The 14652-nt window shown below is 52.5% G+C and overlaps 1 long non-coding RNA gene across 2 annotated transcripts in view; it reads right to left on the reverse strand.

The window, feature by feature from the left end:
- Positions 1-14652, reverse strand: part of LOC130679863 (uncharacterized) — a 78485-nt gene that overhangs the window by 35332 nt on the left and 28501 nt on the right. For both annotated transcript variants that reach the window (XR_008992836.1, XR_008992837.1), the window contains exons 7-9: positions 11116-11189; positions 9951-10063; positions 320-393 (exon numbers count right to left, since the gene is read on the reverse strand). This is a non-coding gene — a long non-coding RNA (uncharacterized LOC130679863). The remainder of the gene's footprint in view (positions 1-319; positions 394-9950; positions 10064-11115; positions 11190-14652) is intronic.

The following is a 14652-nucleotide window of genomic DNA, read 5'->3' on the forward strand; positions in this document are numbered from 1 at the left end:
TTGGAGGCCTTGTTCTGAGAGGGATGCTGGGGCAGCCCAGCAGGAACGGGCACAGCTCTCAGATCCACCCCGGCCAGTGCCAGGGCAGTCCCACACGGGGCCTGACCGAACTGCAACGGGGGGACGCCGCACGTGTAACTCCGCAGGAAATAACAGTGCCGCACGCTAGCCTTCCCGTTAATGGCTAGTGGCTAGGTGGCTCCACCGATACCAGGTGACGTCCACATCCCGGGCCTTACCTCCGTGGCAACCTTTTTTCCCCGTGAACCTTGAAAGCAGCACATGGAAAGATACTTACTACCAGTCTCCACCATCTCACCTCTCAGTTTAGGCTCGATGTTCCCGTATCACATCTTCTCCTCTTCGTTCCAGTTTTCTTGGCGGGTTGGTGTTCTGAGGGGGGGAAAAAAAAAAAAAAAAAAAATAATTGACTCAGAATTGGAACGAGATGGCAGGGGGTATAGGATTCTGTTTAAGCACCATCAGTAGAACAAAGACATCCGACAGCATGGGAGGACAGATTCAAAGATGGCATATCCGATAAGGGGTTGATGACATCTAAAATAAGTATGAAGTGCCCACGCACCTCCACACACAAAAAGCAAATAATCCAATTAAAACATGGGCAGAGGATCTGAACAGACACTTCTCCAAAGAAGAAATTCAGGTGGCCAGCAGGCACACGGAAAGATGCTCCACATCGCTACGATCATCAGAGAAATGCAAATTAAAACCACCACCATGAGATATCACCTCACACCAGTCAGGACGGCCACCATCGGGAAGACACACAACAACAGACGGTGGCGAGGATGTGGAGAAAGGGGAACCCTGCGACACTGCTGGTGGGCATGTACATCTCAGTTCAACCATTGTGGAAAGCAGTATGGAGGTTCCTCAAAAAACAGAAAAGTACAAATACCATTTGACCCAGGAATTCCACTCCCAGCAATGTACCCTAAGAATGCAGGAGCCTAGTTTGAAAAAGACACACGCACCCCTATGTCTATCACAGCACTACGCACAATAGCCAAGAAATGGAAGCAACGTGAGTGTCCGTCAGTAGGCGGATGGATAAAGAAGAGGTGGTACATACGCAAGATGGAATATTATTCAGCCGTAAGAAGAAAAGAAATCCTACCGTTTGCGACAACACGGATGGAGCTAGAGGGTATTATGCTCAGTGAAATGAGCAGGATGGAGAAAGACAAGCATCAGATGACTTCACTCATCTGTGGAGTAAAAGAACAAAGCAGAAACTGAAGGAACAAAACAGCAGCAGACTCACAGAACCCAAGAGTGGACTAACAGTTACCAAAGGGAAAGGGACTGGGGAGGATGGGTGGGGAGGGAGGGATAAGTGGGGAAAAAGAGGCATTACGGCTCGCACACATAACGTAGGGGGTGGGGCGGCGGGGGTGCCGGGGCCCGGGGAAGGCAGCATAACACAGAGAAGACAGGTAGGGATTCCACAGCGTCTTACGACGCCGAAGGACAGTGACTGTAATGGGGTAAGGGGTGGGGGGGACTTGATAAGATAGTGGGAGGGGGAGTCCAGTAACCATGTTGCTCATGTAATTGTACATTAACGGTCACACACACGCAAAAATCACAACGAGCTATCACCTCACACCAGTCAGAATGGCTAGTACCAAAAGAAGAGAAAAAAAAAAAAAACAAAAGAAGCAAAACAAGAAATAACAAGCGTTGATGAGGAAGTGGACAAAGGGAACCCTCGTGCACTGTTGGTGACCATGTAAATTGGTGCAGCTACTATGGGAAACAGTGTGGAGGTTCCTAAAAATATCCATAGCGGTACCACATGACCCAGCGTTCTTTTTCATACACAGCAGTGGAACTCCCTTCAGGATACCGGACCTGTTCCCAATGCATACACCACCAAGCAATTCTCCAACACCAGCAGGGTTTCTGAGAACTCTCAACTCTGATGACATCTGCCTGGACGCAGCACAAGATTCCCCAGGGTAAGGTTTCTATCCTCAAGACTGCCCTCCACCCCCAACTCCAGAGCCCGGTTGCCAGGCCCATGCAATTAGCTTGTGCTTCCCACCTACATACAGGCTAGGATTGGAAGTTCCAACGACCTCCCCCTTAGGTACTGCCCAAGTCGCTAGGGTGCCTCAGCAGCTCAGGAAAACACGTTTACCAGTTTAACAAAGAGTATCATAAAGGACACAGCAGCGCACGCGCGCGCTTCACACGCACACGCACGCGCACACACGGCAAGGTCCCAAGTAAAGGAGCTTCTATCCTCCCGGGACTTGGGGCCTGGCATGGTGGCATGTGCAGGCGACCTGGTTCCCCAAGCATGGAAGCTCTGACAGAGAAGCAGGAGATGAGAGAGAGAGCTGTGCTCTTCTCATAGGGTTCTGTGAGGGCTTCACTGCAGAGTCATGGCTGACTAAATCGCTGGCCATTGCTGATTCAACCTCCAGCCCTCATCCCTTTCCTCTTCCTTCCCTGGGGGCTGGGGGCTGCAAGTTCCCACCCGCTAACCACAAGCCTGGTGCCCCTGGCGACCAGCCTCTACCCTGGGCTAGGGCCCCAAAGCCTCTGCATTAACCTAACAAGACACCCATTGGACAGTCGTGGCTCAGAAGGATTTTCAGGAACTGCGGATGAGGAGCAAGAATACCTAGGAAATGAACAAAATATTAGCAAACCAAATTCAAAAATACATCAAGGGGATCAAACACCCTGATCAAGTGGGAATCATCCCAGGGATGCAAGGATGGTGACAGCATTCGAAAATCCATCCACACCATCCACCACATAAACAGAAAGAAAGACAAAAACCACATGATCATCTCCACAGATGCTGAAAAAGCATCCGACAAAATGCAACATCCATTCACGATAAAAACTCTCAGCCAAATGGGTATACAGGGCGAGCACCTCAACCTAATAAAGGCCGTATATGACAAACCCACAGCCAACGTCATACTCAACAGCGAGAGGCTGAAAGCCGTTCCTCTGAGACGGGGAACGAGACAGGGGTGCCCACTCTCCCCACCGCTATTCAACACAGTCCCGGGGATCCCAGCCACGGCAATTAGACCAGACAAAGAAATACAAGGAATCCAGACTGGTAAAGAAGCAGCTAGGCGGTCACCATCTGCAGATGACACGATACTGTACGTAAGGAAACCCTGAAGACTCCACTCCAAAACTGCTAGAACTGATAACCGGAATACAGCAGAGCTGCGGGACACAAAACCAACACACAGAAATCTGCGGCTTTCCTGTACACTAACAATGAACCAAAGGAGAGGGAAATCAGGAAAACAATTCCATTCACAACTGCATCAAAAAGAATAAAATACCTAGGAATAAACCTAACCAAGGAAGCGAAAGACCTATACCCTGAAAACTATAAGACACTCTTAAGAGAAATTAAAGAGGACGCTAACAAATGGAAACTCATCCCACGCTCTTGGCTAGGAAGAATTAATATCGTCAGAATGGCCATCCTGCCCAAAGCAATCCACAGATCGGATGCAGTCCCTATCAAATCACCAACAGCATTCTTCCACGTACTGGAACAAATAGTTCAAAAATTCATATGGAAACGCCAAAGATCCCGAATAGCCAAAGCAATCCTGAGAAGGAAGAAGAAAGCATGTCTCTGTGTGTGTGTGTGTGTGTGTGTGTGTGTGTGTGTGTGTGTGTGTGTGTGTGGTGTGTGTGTGTGGTGTGTGTGTGTCTGTGGTGTGTGTGTGTGTGTGTGTGGTCTGTGTGTGTGTGTGTGGTGTGTGTGTGTGTGGGTGGGTGCGGTATCTCGCTCCCCAACATCAAGCTCTACTACAAAGCCACAGTCTTGATCAAGACAGTTTGCTCCTGGCACTAGAACAGAGCCACAGACGGGTGGAACAGAATAAGAGACTCCAGACATTAACCCAAACATATGTGGTCAATTAATATATGATGAGGGAGCCAGGGACATACAATGGGGAAATGACACTCTCTTCAACAGACGGTGCTGGCAAAACTGGACAGCTACACGTAAGAGAATGAAACTGGATCACTGTCTAACCCCATACAGAAGAGTAAATTCGAAATGGATCCAAGACCTGAATGTGAGTCATGAAACCATAAAACTCTCAGGAAAGAACATATAGGCACAAATCTCCTGGACATAAACATGAGCGACTTCTTCAAGAACATAACCTCCCCGGGCAAGGGAAACAAGAGCAGAAATGAACTGGTGGGACTACATCAAGCTGAAGAGCTTCTGTACAGCAAAGGACACCCTCAATAGAACAAAAAGGTACCCTAAAGTATATGCGAGAATATATTCATCAATGACAGATCCGATAAAGGGTTGACATCCAAAATACATAAAGAGGAGCTCACGCACCTCAACAAACAAGAAAAGCAAATAATCCCATTAAAAAATAGGCAGAGGATCTGAACAGACACTTCTCCAAAGAAGAAATCGAGGTGGCCAACAGGCACATGAAAAGATCCTCCACACCGCCAATCCTCAGAGAAATGCAAATTAAAACCACCATGAGGTATCACCTCACACCAGTCAGGATGGCCACCATGGGGAAGACACACAACAACAGACGGTGGCGAGGATGTGGAGAAAGGGGAACCCTCCGACACTGCTGGTGGGAATGGACATCTCAGCTCAACCATTGTGGAAAGCAGTATGGAGGTTCCTCAGGAAGCTCAAAATAGAAATACCACTTGACCCGGGAATTCCACTTCTAGGAATTTACCCTAAGAGTGCAGCAGCCCAGTTTGAAAAAGACAGATGCACCCCTATGCTTATCGCAGCGCTATTTACAAGGGCCGAGAAATGGAAGCAACCTAAGTGTCCATCAGCAGCAGATGAATGGGTAAAGAAGACGTGGTACATACTATACACAATGGAGTATCACTCAGCCATAAGAAGAAAACAAATCCTACCGTTGGCAACAACACGGATGGAGCTAGAGGGTATTATGACTATGCTCAGTGAAATAAGCCAGGCGGAGAAAGACAAGTACCAAGTGATTTCACTCATATGTGGAGTATAAGAACAAAGAGAAACTGAAGGAACAAAACAGCAGCAGAATCACAGAACCCAAGAATGGACTAACAGCTCACAAAGGGAAAGGGACTGGGGAGGATGGGTGGGAAGGGAGGGATAACGGTGGGGAAAAAGAAAGGGGGCCATACGATTATTAGCATGTATAATGTGGGGCGGGGTTGGAGGGGGGCGCGCACAGGGAGGACTGTGCGACACAGAGCAGACAAGTAGTGATTCTACAGCATCCTACTACACTGATGGACAGTGACTGTCACGGGGTTTGTGGGGGGGGACTTGGTGAAGGGGGGAGTCGAGGAAACATAATGTTCTTCATGTAACTGTAGATTAAGGATAACAAAATGAATAAACATAAGAAAATGACAGTAAGAAAATAAAAAGTGTTTCCCAGTTTACTGTGTTGTGTTACTCGTATACCAGACACAGGCCCCAAAACGAGACCAAAGAGAAAAATCTGGGCCGCCAGGCTCAGTGAGAACGTGGAATGTTGCTATGCTGAAACCTGGTGGTCCCTGACCTACGCTTTCCGGGAAGCGAAGAAAGAACCTGCCCGCTAGCTAGAAAGGGAAGTCACGCGGACGGTCCCCTCCTCGGAATCTGTCACCCGCCTGGCTGGCCATGGCGGAGGAAGCATGTCTGGCTCCAGGCCTCCCAGAGAAGATGGGAAGGCCCAGGGCGAGGGCGGGCGGCGCCCCGGCAGCCCCGGCCTCAGGGACCGCGGGGGCACAGCATTGGCCGCCGCGCCCCGGGTCCCAAGCGCGTGCAGAGGCGACACCCGGGCGGGCGTAGCTCTGACAGACGTGAGCACTGCGGCCCTGAATGGTCTGCGTGGTGGTCTGGCTGGCCCTGACACCTGCACGGCCCTCGGCCGGCAGTCCCGGGGGGGGGGGCGGGAGGGCTGGGGACACTACTGGGGCTGGCGTGGGGCCCACGCCCTGTGACACTGGGCCAGGGTCTCCTCTGGGTGGGGCTGGTGTGCTCACGGCAGTGGGGGCTCCCCTCCCCCCTGGGTGACATCACGGTTGCCCGGGCGGCTGCTCTGTGATGCGTCCCCTGGCTGACCTATCAGAGGCTGCCCTAGCTGGGCAGCTCCGTGCGCGCTGAGGAGGTCTGAGGAGGAGTTGGAAGCTCTCCCTAGCTTCGTACCCTATTCTCATGCCTGTCTCAAACGAAGGACCTATGGACACCACACCGCTGGGGCCGGACTCTGACGCGGAGGGCGAGCCTCTGAACACCATGCCGCCCCCGTGGGCCACCGCCGCCCTGGGGCCGGACTCTGACACGGCCGGCGAGCCCATGGACACCACGCCGCCGCCGTGGGCCGCCGCCGCCCTGGGGCCGGACTCTGACACGGCCGGCGAGCCCATGGACACCACGCCGCCGCCGTGGGCCGCCGCCGCCCTGGGGCCGGACTCTGACACGGCCGGCGAGCCCATGGACACCACGCCGCCGCCGTGGGCCGCCGCCGCCCTGGGGCCGGACTCTGACACGGCCGGCGAGCCCATGGACACCACGCCGCCGCCGTGGGCCGCCGCCGCCCTGGGGCGGGACTCTGACTCGGCCGGCGAGCCCATGGACACCACGCCGCCGCCGTGGGCCGCCGCCGCCCTGGGGCCGGACTCTGACTCGGCCGGCGAGCCCATGGACACCACGCCGCCGCCGTGGGCCGCCGCCGCCCTGGGGCCGGACTCTGACACGGCCGGCGAGCCCATGGACACCACGCCGCCGCCGTGGGCCGCCGCCGCCCTGGGGCCGGACTCTGACACGGCCGGCGAGCCCATGGACACCACGCCGCCGCCGTGGGCCGCCGCCGCCCTGGGGCCGGACTCTGACACGGCCGGCCAGCCCATGGACACCACGCCGCCGCCGTGGGCCGCCGCCGCCCTGGGGCCGGACTCTGACACGGCCGGCCAGCCCATGGACACCACGCCGCCGCCGTGGGCCGCCGGCCCGGGGCCCGACTCTGACACGGCCGGCGCGCCTATGCGCACCACTGCGCCCCTGCGGGCCATCTTCCGGTCCCCACCGGCCCGATGCCACACGTGGCACAACCGCCGGGCTCAGCCCTACCCCCGACGACGGTGACGCGCTGGACACGCCGCCACCCTTGCGGCCGTCTACCGGTCTCCCCCAGCCCCGTACAAGGCCCATGTCCTTTTGTTGGCGCTTCCTATCCTCCCTGCTATCCATTAAAGAAAGTCTTTCCCAGATCTGTGTGGGTGTATTGTATTTTCCCACTAAACCCTGTTCTTGCTAATATGCCTCTGGCTGTCTTTACTCTTTCACTCTGCTACAGAGGAAGAACTCACATACACGAGTGATAACGCTTTGAGCCACACCGAACAATGTAACATGCCCCACGCCCCAGTGACCGGGATGTGGAAGTAGCCGCGTTTTATGACTGTGCGTGCTCCACGCGAGGCCTGCGTGCTGAGCGTTTAAGGGATGACAGCCCAGGGGGAGGCAAGTCCAGAGGAGGGAGACCGGGTTGGCTAACGAGGCCCCTTCCCTCTTCTCTGCCACTGCTCTGAGCTCGCCGCAGGCTAGGGAATCCCTGCTGTGACACAGAAAACCACTCTTTTCATTTTGGTTCTTAAACATGTTTAATTCTGTGTGTGTGTGTGTGTGTGTGTGTGTGTGTGCGCGCGCGCGCGCGTGCGTGTATCACTGCCCCTATCGGTCTAAAAGTAACAAAGAAATGCGCGATAGAGCGAACAACTTGCAAACAGTGACCAGAAAGAGTAAACTTTTCCACTAGCCTCTGGGGATATAGATATCCCAAGTGTTTCTATGCAATTGTAGAAAGATTTTGCTGGAAATCTCGCTGGGACCACTCTGAACCATCACGTTAGTTAAGGCAATAAGCCAGGACAGGAGAGCAGCAAAGAGCACCCACGGTGCGTCTCCTACGTATAAGGCCAAGGGGTACAGGCTTTAATTCTACCACCTCACTTCATCTCACCATGACTGACGTGGGGTGACCCTTACGCACCACCTTCATACATGAGTAAAAAGTTACTTCAGAATCACTTCCCTTAACAGAACATAAATAAATGCAAGGACATCAACATTCCTCGAATTCCTGCCACCGCCACCCAACTCTTTATGCTCAGCACCCTTTCCACACCAACAGAAAACACAGCTCTAAATGCTACTATTCCATTTCAGATAGACCTCACTCACATCTAAATGCCTAAATGCACTGAAACTCCACCTCCACCTTGACAACAGAGGGGAGCAGTTTCCCCGCGAGCTAGCTGGCCTGCCACCTCAGCAAGCCCACGGGCCACTAGCCCACACCAGCCCCGCGTGTCCCCAAGAAGGCGGCTCACTGAACCTGCGACTACACATGCTCTCTGGAGATGGGCGGCCAAGCAGGGCCACCCAGGTGACATCGGCGCGCAGGCACACAGACCTACTACTGGGCGTGCACCTGCCTCGGCCCCAGCAGGCCGGCCGGGGTGCTCCCTGTGTGGGGCCTCGGATCTGCCCCGCAGCTCACGCAGCCGCCCCGGCAGGGCCAGCCCCAGGGCAGAGCACCCGGAGGGCCCCAGCCCGCACTGGTTAGAGAGTCCAGCCGGCCATCTACACCCAGCGGACTCGGGCCACCTACCCAGGTGTTCCAACCCACGGCCACTCCTCTCAAGACCCAAAGACATAGCTAACTCACAGAAACAAACACAAGGAATCAAGACTGAGAAGGAGACAGAGGAATGACTGCGCGCCTAGTGACGGTACGTTGACAAAAATGGACAAAATAAATAAACACATAGATAGATTGAGACAGATACATGAGATAGATGGATAGATTAGATCAGACTGACAGATGAGATAGAATGATAGGTTACATAGACCATATAGATACATATAGAGAGATTAGACAGACTAGGCAGACAGACAGATTAGATAGATGATACATGATAGATCAGGTGGACAGATTAGACAGACACCTATAGATACACATAGATAGATGACAGGTAGATAGATTGATAAGATGACAGACTAGATAGATGATATAGATACATATAGGTTAGATAGCCACATTGATATAGATACATATAGATGACAGATAACAGACAGATAGGTGGTAGATTAGATAGTTTGGATAGATAGACACAGAGATGACAGTAGATAGATGAGAGTAGAGAGATCAGATAGATAAGATAGACAGATAGACAGACAGACAGACAGACAGACAGACAGACAAGACAGACAGGTAAGAAAGCATAATACTCAACAAACCTATCGCTCATAACCAGGAGAGCAACGATGAAAGCACAGAGAAGAACTACAAGCGAAAAGGAGACAGAAATCAAGTTGAAGAAGTGCCATAAGGACACAGCTATCAATTATCACAGTAAAGGGAAAGACTTTAAATGCTCCAAACAAAAGACACAGGGTTGAATGAATGGATGAAAACTCAAGACCGCCTACGTGCTCCCTTACAGGAGGCTCACTTGAGATCCAAGCACACAGACAAACTACAAGTTGAAGGGGTGGGAAAAGGTACCCTATCCAAGTGAAACTGAAACTGAAAAAGAAAAAAAAAAAAAAATTAAAGATGGCTTGGTGGGATTAAAGACGGCAGGCAGTGTGAGAGGGGAGGCAGAAACCTCCTCCGAAAACCACATACATGCGTACATTCATACAGTGTGGAAATACAACAACTACACCAGATCCTGGAAGAGAAGCAGGAGAGGAGGCTGCCGCGGCAGGCCGTCACCTCAAGGTGAAGGGTGACGTACCAAAGCCGTGATCCGGAGGGACCCGGCAGGCCCTTCCCGCACCCGAGCTCACCGGAGGGAGGAAGAGAAACGGAAACGGGGAGGCGGGTGGAGGCCTAGGGCTGCTGAACACCCAGCCCTGGAGATCTGCTCTGGGAGCACGGACCTACCTCACGTGATGCTCTGGAGGACCGGTGGGGTTGGAAAGCAAAGACAGGCGGAGCACTTGGAGAGACTTGAGGTTCCTGCCACTCGCGCCAACACAGGGATCCACATCCGGCTGCTGTGGGATGAAAGAAAGGCGGGCAGTCTGAGAGACTTCCTAACAGCGAGAGAGCTGCTAAAGGGGCAAGGGTTGCACAGAGCTTGCCGCTCGGGAGAAAGCACAGGTGCGCAAAACTGTCCGGGTGCACTCTGCCCAGCAGGTGGGGGAACTTTTAGGAGCTCCGGGCGCTCCACCCACCCTGGCTGCCTACGTAGCTCCAAAGCCCCCCACCGTGATGTGACTGATAACACAACACGGCGGCCTGCTGCACCTTCCTCCCCCGCCAGCACCGGCTCGCAAACCGGCTGCCCCCCTCCATCGCGCCAGGCCAGCGACAGGACGGCCCCACCTACGGCAGCCACGGGTGCAAAGCACAGAGGCTTCTCCCTGCGTGCTCCGCAAACTGGCCCTGGCGGTGGACACAGGCACTGCGGCCGGGAAGCGGGAAAGACCTCTTCCCTCCCGCGGGCACCAGCGCCGCCCCCGTGACCCCTGCCTGCCATCACCCCAAGGGCTGAGCAGCTCCAGAGGGAAAAGCTTCTGGGCGCTGTACAGGGCGCCACCTACAAATACGAAACGTCAAAGCCAAAGGAACCTGGTAACTGGACTCGATCCATCTTTGTGAGAGGGATCTCAACATAAAAATCAGAAACATGCTCATGGAGCTCCAGCAAAAAGTTGCCCCTGTCTCTTGGGCATAATTCTCTCTCTCTGTCTCTCTCTCTCTCTCTGTCTCTCTCCCAGGAGCACTTTGGAGGCCTTGTTCTGAGAGGGATGCTGGGGCAGCCCAGCAGGAACGGGCACAGCTCTCAGATCCACCCCGGCCAGTGCCAGGGCAGTCCCACACGGGGCCTGACCGAACTGCAACGGGGGGACGCCGCACGTGTAACTCCGCAGGAAATAACAGTGCCGCACGCTAGCCTTCCCGTTAATGGCTAGTGGCTAGGTGGCTCCACCGATACCAGGTGACGTCCACATCCCGGGCCTTACCTCCGTGGCAACCTTTTTTCCCCGTGAACCTTGAAAGCAGCACATGGAAAGATACTTACTACCAGTCTCCACCATCTCACCTCTCAGTTTAGGCTCGATGTTCCCGTATCACATCTTCTCCTCTTCGTTCCAGTTTTCTTGGCGGGTTGGTGTTCTGAGGGGGGGAAAAAAAAAAAAAAAAAAAATAATTGACTCAGAATTGGAACGAGATGGCAGGGGGTATAGGATTCTGTTTAAGCACCATCAGTAGAACAAAGACATCCGACAGCATGGGAGGACAGATTCAAAGATGGCATATCCGATAAGGGGTTGATGACATCTAAAATAAGTATGAAGTGCCCACGCACCTCCACACACAAAAAGCAAATAATCCAATTAAAACATGGGCAGAGGATCTGAACAGACACTTCTCCAAAGAAGAAATTCAGGTGGCCAGCAGGCACACGGAAAGATGCTCCACATCGCTACGATCATCAGAGAAATGCAAATTAAAACCACCACCATGAGATATCACCTCACACCAGTCAGGACGGCCACCATCGGGAAGACACACAACAACAGACGGTGGCGAGGATGTGGAGAAAGGGGAACCCTGCGACACTGCTGGTGGGCATGTACATCTCAGTTCAACCATTGTGGAAAGCAGTATGGAGGTTCCTCAAAAAACAGAAAAGTACAAATACCATTTGACCCAGGAATTCCACTCCCAGCAATGTACCCTAAGAATGCAGGAGCCTAGTTTGAAAAAGACACACGCACCCCTATGTCTATCACAGCACTACGCACAATAGCCAAGAAATGGAAGCAACGTGAGTGTCCGTCAGTAGGCGGATGGATAAAGAAGAGGTGGTACATACGCAAGATGGAATATTATTCAGCCGTAAGAAGAAAAGAAATCCTACCGTTTGCGACAACACGGATGGAGCTAGAGGGTATTATGCTCAGTGAAATGAGCAGGATGGAGAAAGACAAGCATCAGATGACTTCACTCATCTGTGGAGTAAAAGAACAAAGCAGAAACTGAAGGAACAAAACAGCAGCAGACTCACAGAACCCAAGAGTGGACTAACAGTTACCAAAGGGAAAGGGACTGGGGAGGATGGGTGGGGAGGGAGGGATAAGTGGGGAAAAAGAGGCATTACGGCTCGCACACATAACGTAGGGGGTGGGGCGGCGGGGGTGCCGGGGCCCGGGGAAGGCAGCATAACACAGAGAAGACAGGTAGGGATTCCACAGCGTCTTACGACGCCGAAGGACAGTGACTGTAATGGGGTAAGGGGTGGGGGGGACTTGATAAGATAGTGGGAGGGGGAGTCCAGTAACCATGTTGCTCATGTAATTGTACATTAACGGTCACACACACGCAAAAATCACAACGAGCTATCACCTCACACCAGTCAGAATGGCTAGTACCAAAAGAAGAGAAAAAAAAAAAAAACAAAAGAAGCAAAACAAGAAATAACAAGCGTTGATGAGGAAGTGGACAAAGGGAACCCTCGTGCACTGTTGGTGACCATGTAAATTGGTGCAGCTACTATGGGAAACAGTGTGGAGGTTCCTAAAAATATCCATAGCGGTACCACATGACCCAGCGTTCTTTTTCATACACAGCAGTGGAACTCCCTTCAGGATACCGGACCTGTTCCCAATGCATACACCACCAAGCAATTCTCCAACACCAGCAGGGTTTCTGAGAACTCTCAACTCTGATGACATCTGCCTGGACGCAGCACAAGATTCCCCAGGGTAAGGTTTCTATCCTCAAGACTGCCCTCCACCCCCAACTCCAGAGCCCGGTTGCCAGGCCCATGCAATTAGCTTGTGCTTCCCACCTACATACAGGCTAGGATTGGAAGTTCCAACGACCTCCCCCTTAGGTACTGCCCAAGTCGCTAGGGTGCCTCAGCAGCTCAGGAAAACACGTTTACCAGTTTAACAAAGAGTATCATAAAGGACACAGCAGCGCACGCGCGCGCTTCACACGCACACGCACGCGCACACACGGCAAGGTCCCAAGTAAAGGAGCTTCTATCCTCCCGGGACTTGGGGCCTGGCATGGTGGCATGTGCAGGCGACCTGGTTCCCCAAGCATGGAAGCTCTGACAGAGAAGCAGGAGATGAGAGAGAGAGCTGTGCTCTTCTCATAGGGTTCTGTGAGGGCTTCACTGCAGAGTCATGGCTGACTAAATCGCTGGCCATTGCTGATTCAACCTCCAGCCCTCATCCCTTTCCTCTTCCTTCCCTGGGGGCTGGGGGCTGCAAGTTCCCACCCGCTAACCACAAGCCTGGTGCCCCTGGCGACCAGCCTCTACCCTGGGCTAGGGCCCCAAAGCCTCTGCATTAACCTAACAAGACACCCATTGGACAGTCGTGGCTCAGAAGGATTTTCAGGAACTGCGGATGAGGAGCAAGAATACCTAGGAAATGAACAAAATATTAGCAAACCAAATTCAAAAATACATCAAGGGGATCAAACACCCTGATCAAGTGGGAATCATCCCAGGGATGCAAGGATGGTGACAGCATTCGAAAATCCATCCACACCATCCACCACATAAACAGAAAGAAAGACAAAAACCACATGATCATCTCCACAGATGCTGAAAAAGCATCCGACAAAATGCAACATCCATTCACGATAAAAACTCTCAGCCAAATGGGTATACAGGGCGAGCACCTCAACCTAATAAAGGCCGTATATGACAAACCCACAGCCAACGTCATACTCAACAGCGAGAGGCTGAAAGCCGTTCCTCTGAGACGGGGAACGAGACAGGGGTGCCCACTCTCCCCACCGCTATTCAACACAGTCCCGGGGATCCCAGCCACGGCAATTAGACCAGACAAAGAAATACAAGGAATCCAGACTGGTAAAGAAGCAGCTAGGCGGTCACCATCTGCAGATGACACGATACTGTACGTAAGGAAACCCTGAAGACTCCACTCCAAAACTGCTAGAACTGATAACCGGAATACAGCAGAGCTGCGGGACACAAAACCAACACACAGAAATCTGCGGCTTTCCTGTACACTAACAATGAACCAAAGGAGAGGGAAATCAGGAAAACAATTCCATTCACAACTGCATCAAAAAGAATAAAATACCTAGGAATAAACCTAACCAAGGAAGCGAAAGACCTATACCCTGAAAACTATAAGACACTCTTAAGAGAAATTAAAGAGGACGCTAACAAATGGAAACTCATCCCACGCTCTTGGCTAGGAAGAATTAATATCGTCAGAATGGCCATCCTGCCCAAAGCAATCCACAGATCGGATGCAGTCCCTATCAAATCACCAACAGCATTCTTCCACGTACTGGAACAAATAGTTCAAAAATTCATATGGAAACGCCAAAGATCCCGAATAGCCAAAGCAATCCTGAGAAGGAAGAAGAAAGCATGTCTCTGTGTGTGTGTGTGTGTGTGTGTGTGTGTGTGTGTGTGTGTGTGTGTGTGGTGTGTGTGTGTGGTGTGTGTGTGTCTGTGGTGTGTGTGTGTGTGTGTGTGGTCTGTGTGTGTGTGTGTGGTGTGTGTGTGTGTGGGTGGGTGCGGTATCTCGCTCCCCAACATCAAGCTCTACTACAAAGCCACAGTCTTGATCAAGACAGTTTGCTC

This window comes from Manis pentadactyla, chromosome 12 (genome assembly GCF_030020395.1).
Source record: "Manis pentadactyla isolate mManPen7 chromosome 12, mManPen7.hap1, whole genome shotgun sequence".
In the NCBI taxonomy this organism is placed as follows: domain Eukaryota; kingdom Metazoa; phylum Chordata; class Mammalia; order Pholidota; family Manidae; genus Manis; species Manis pentadactyla.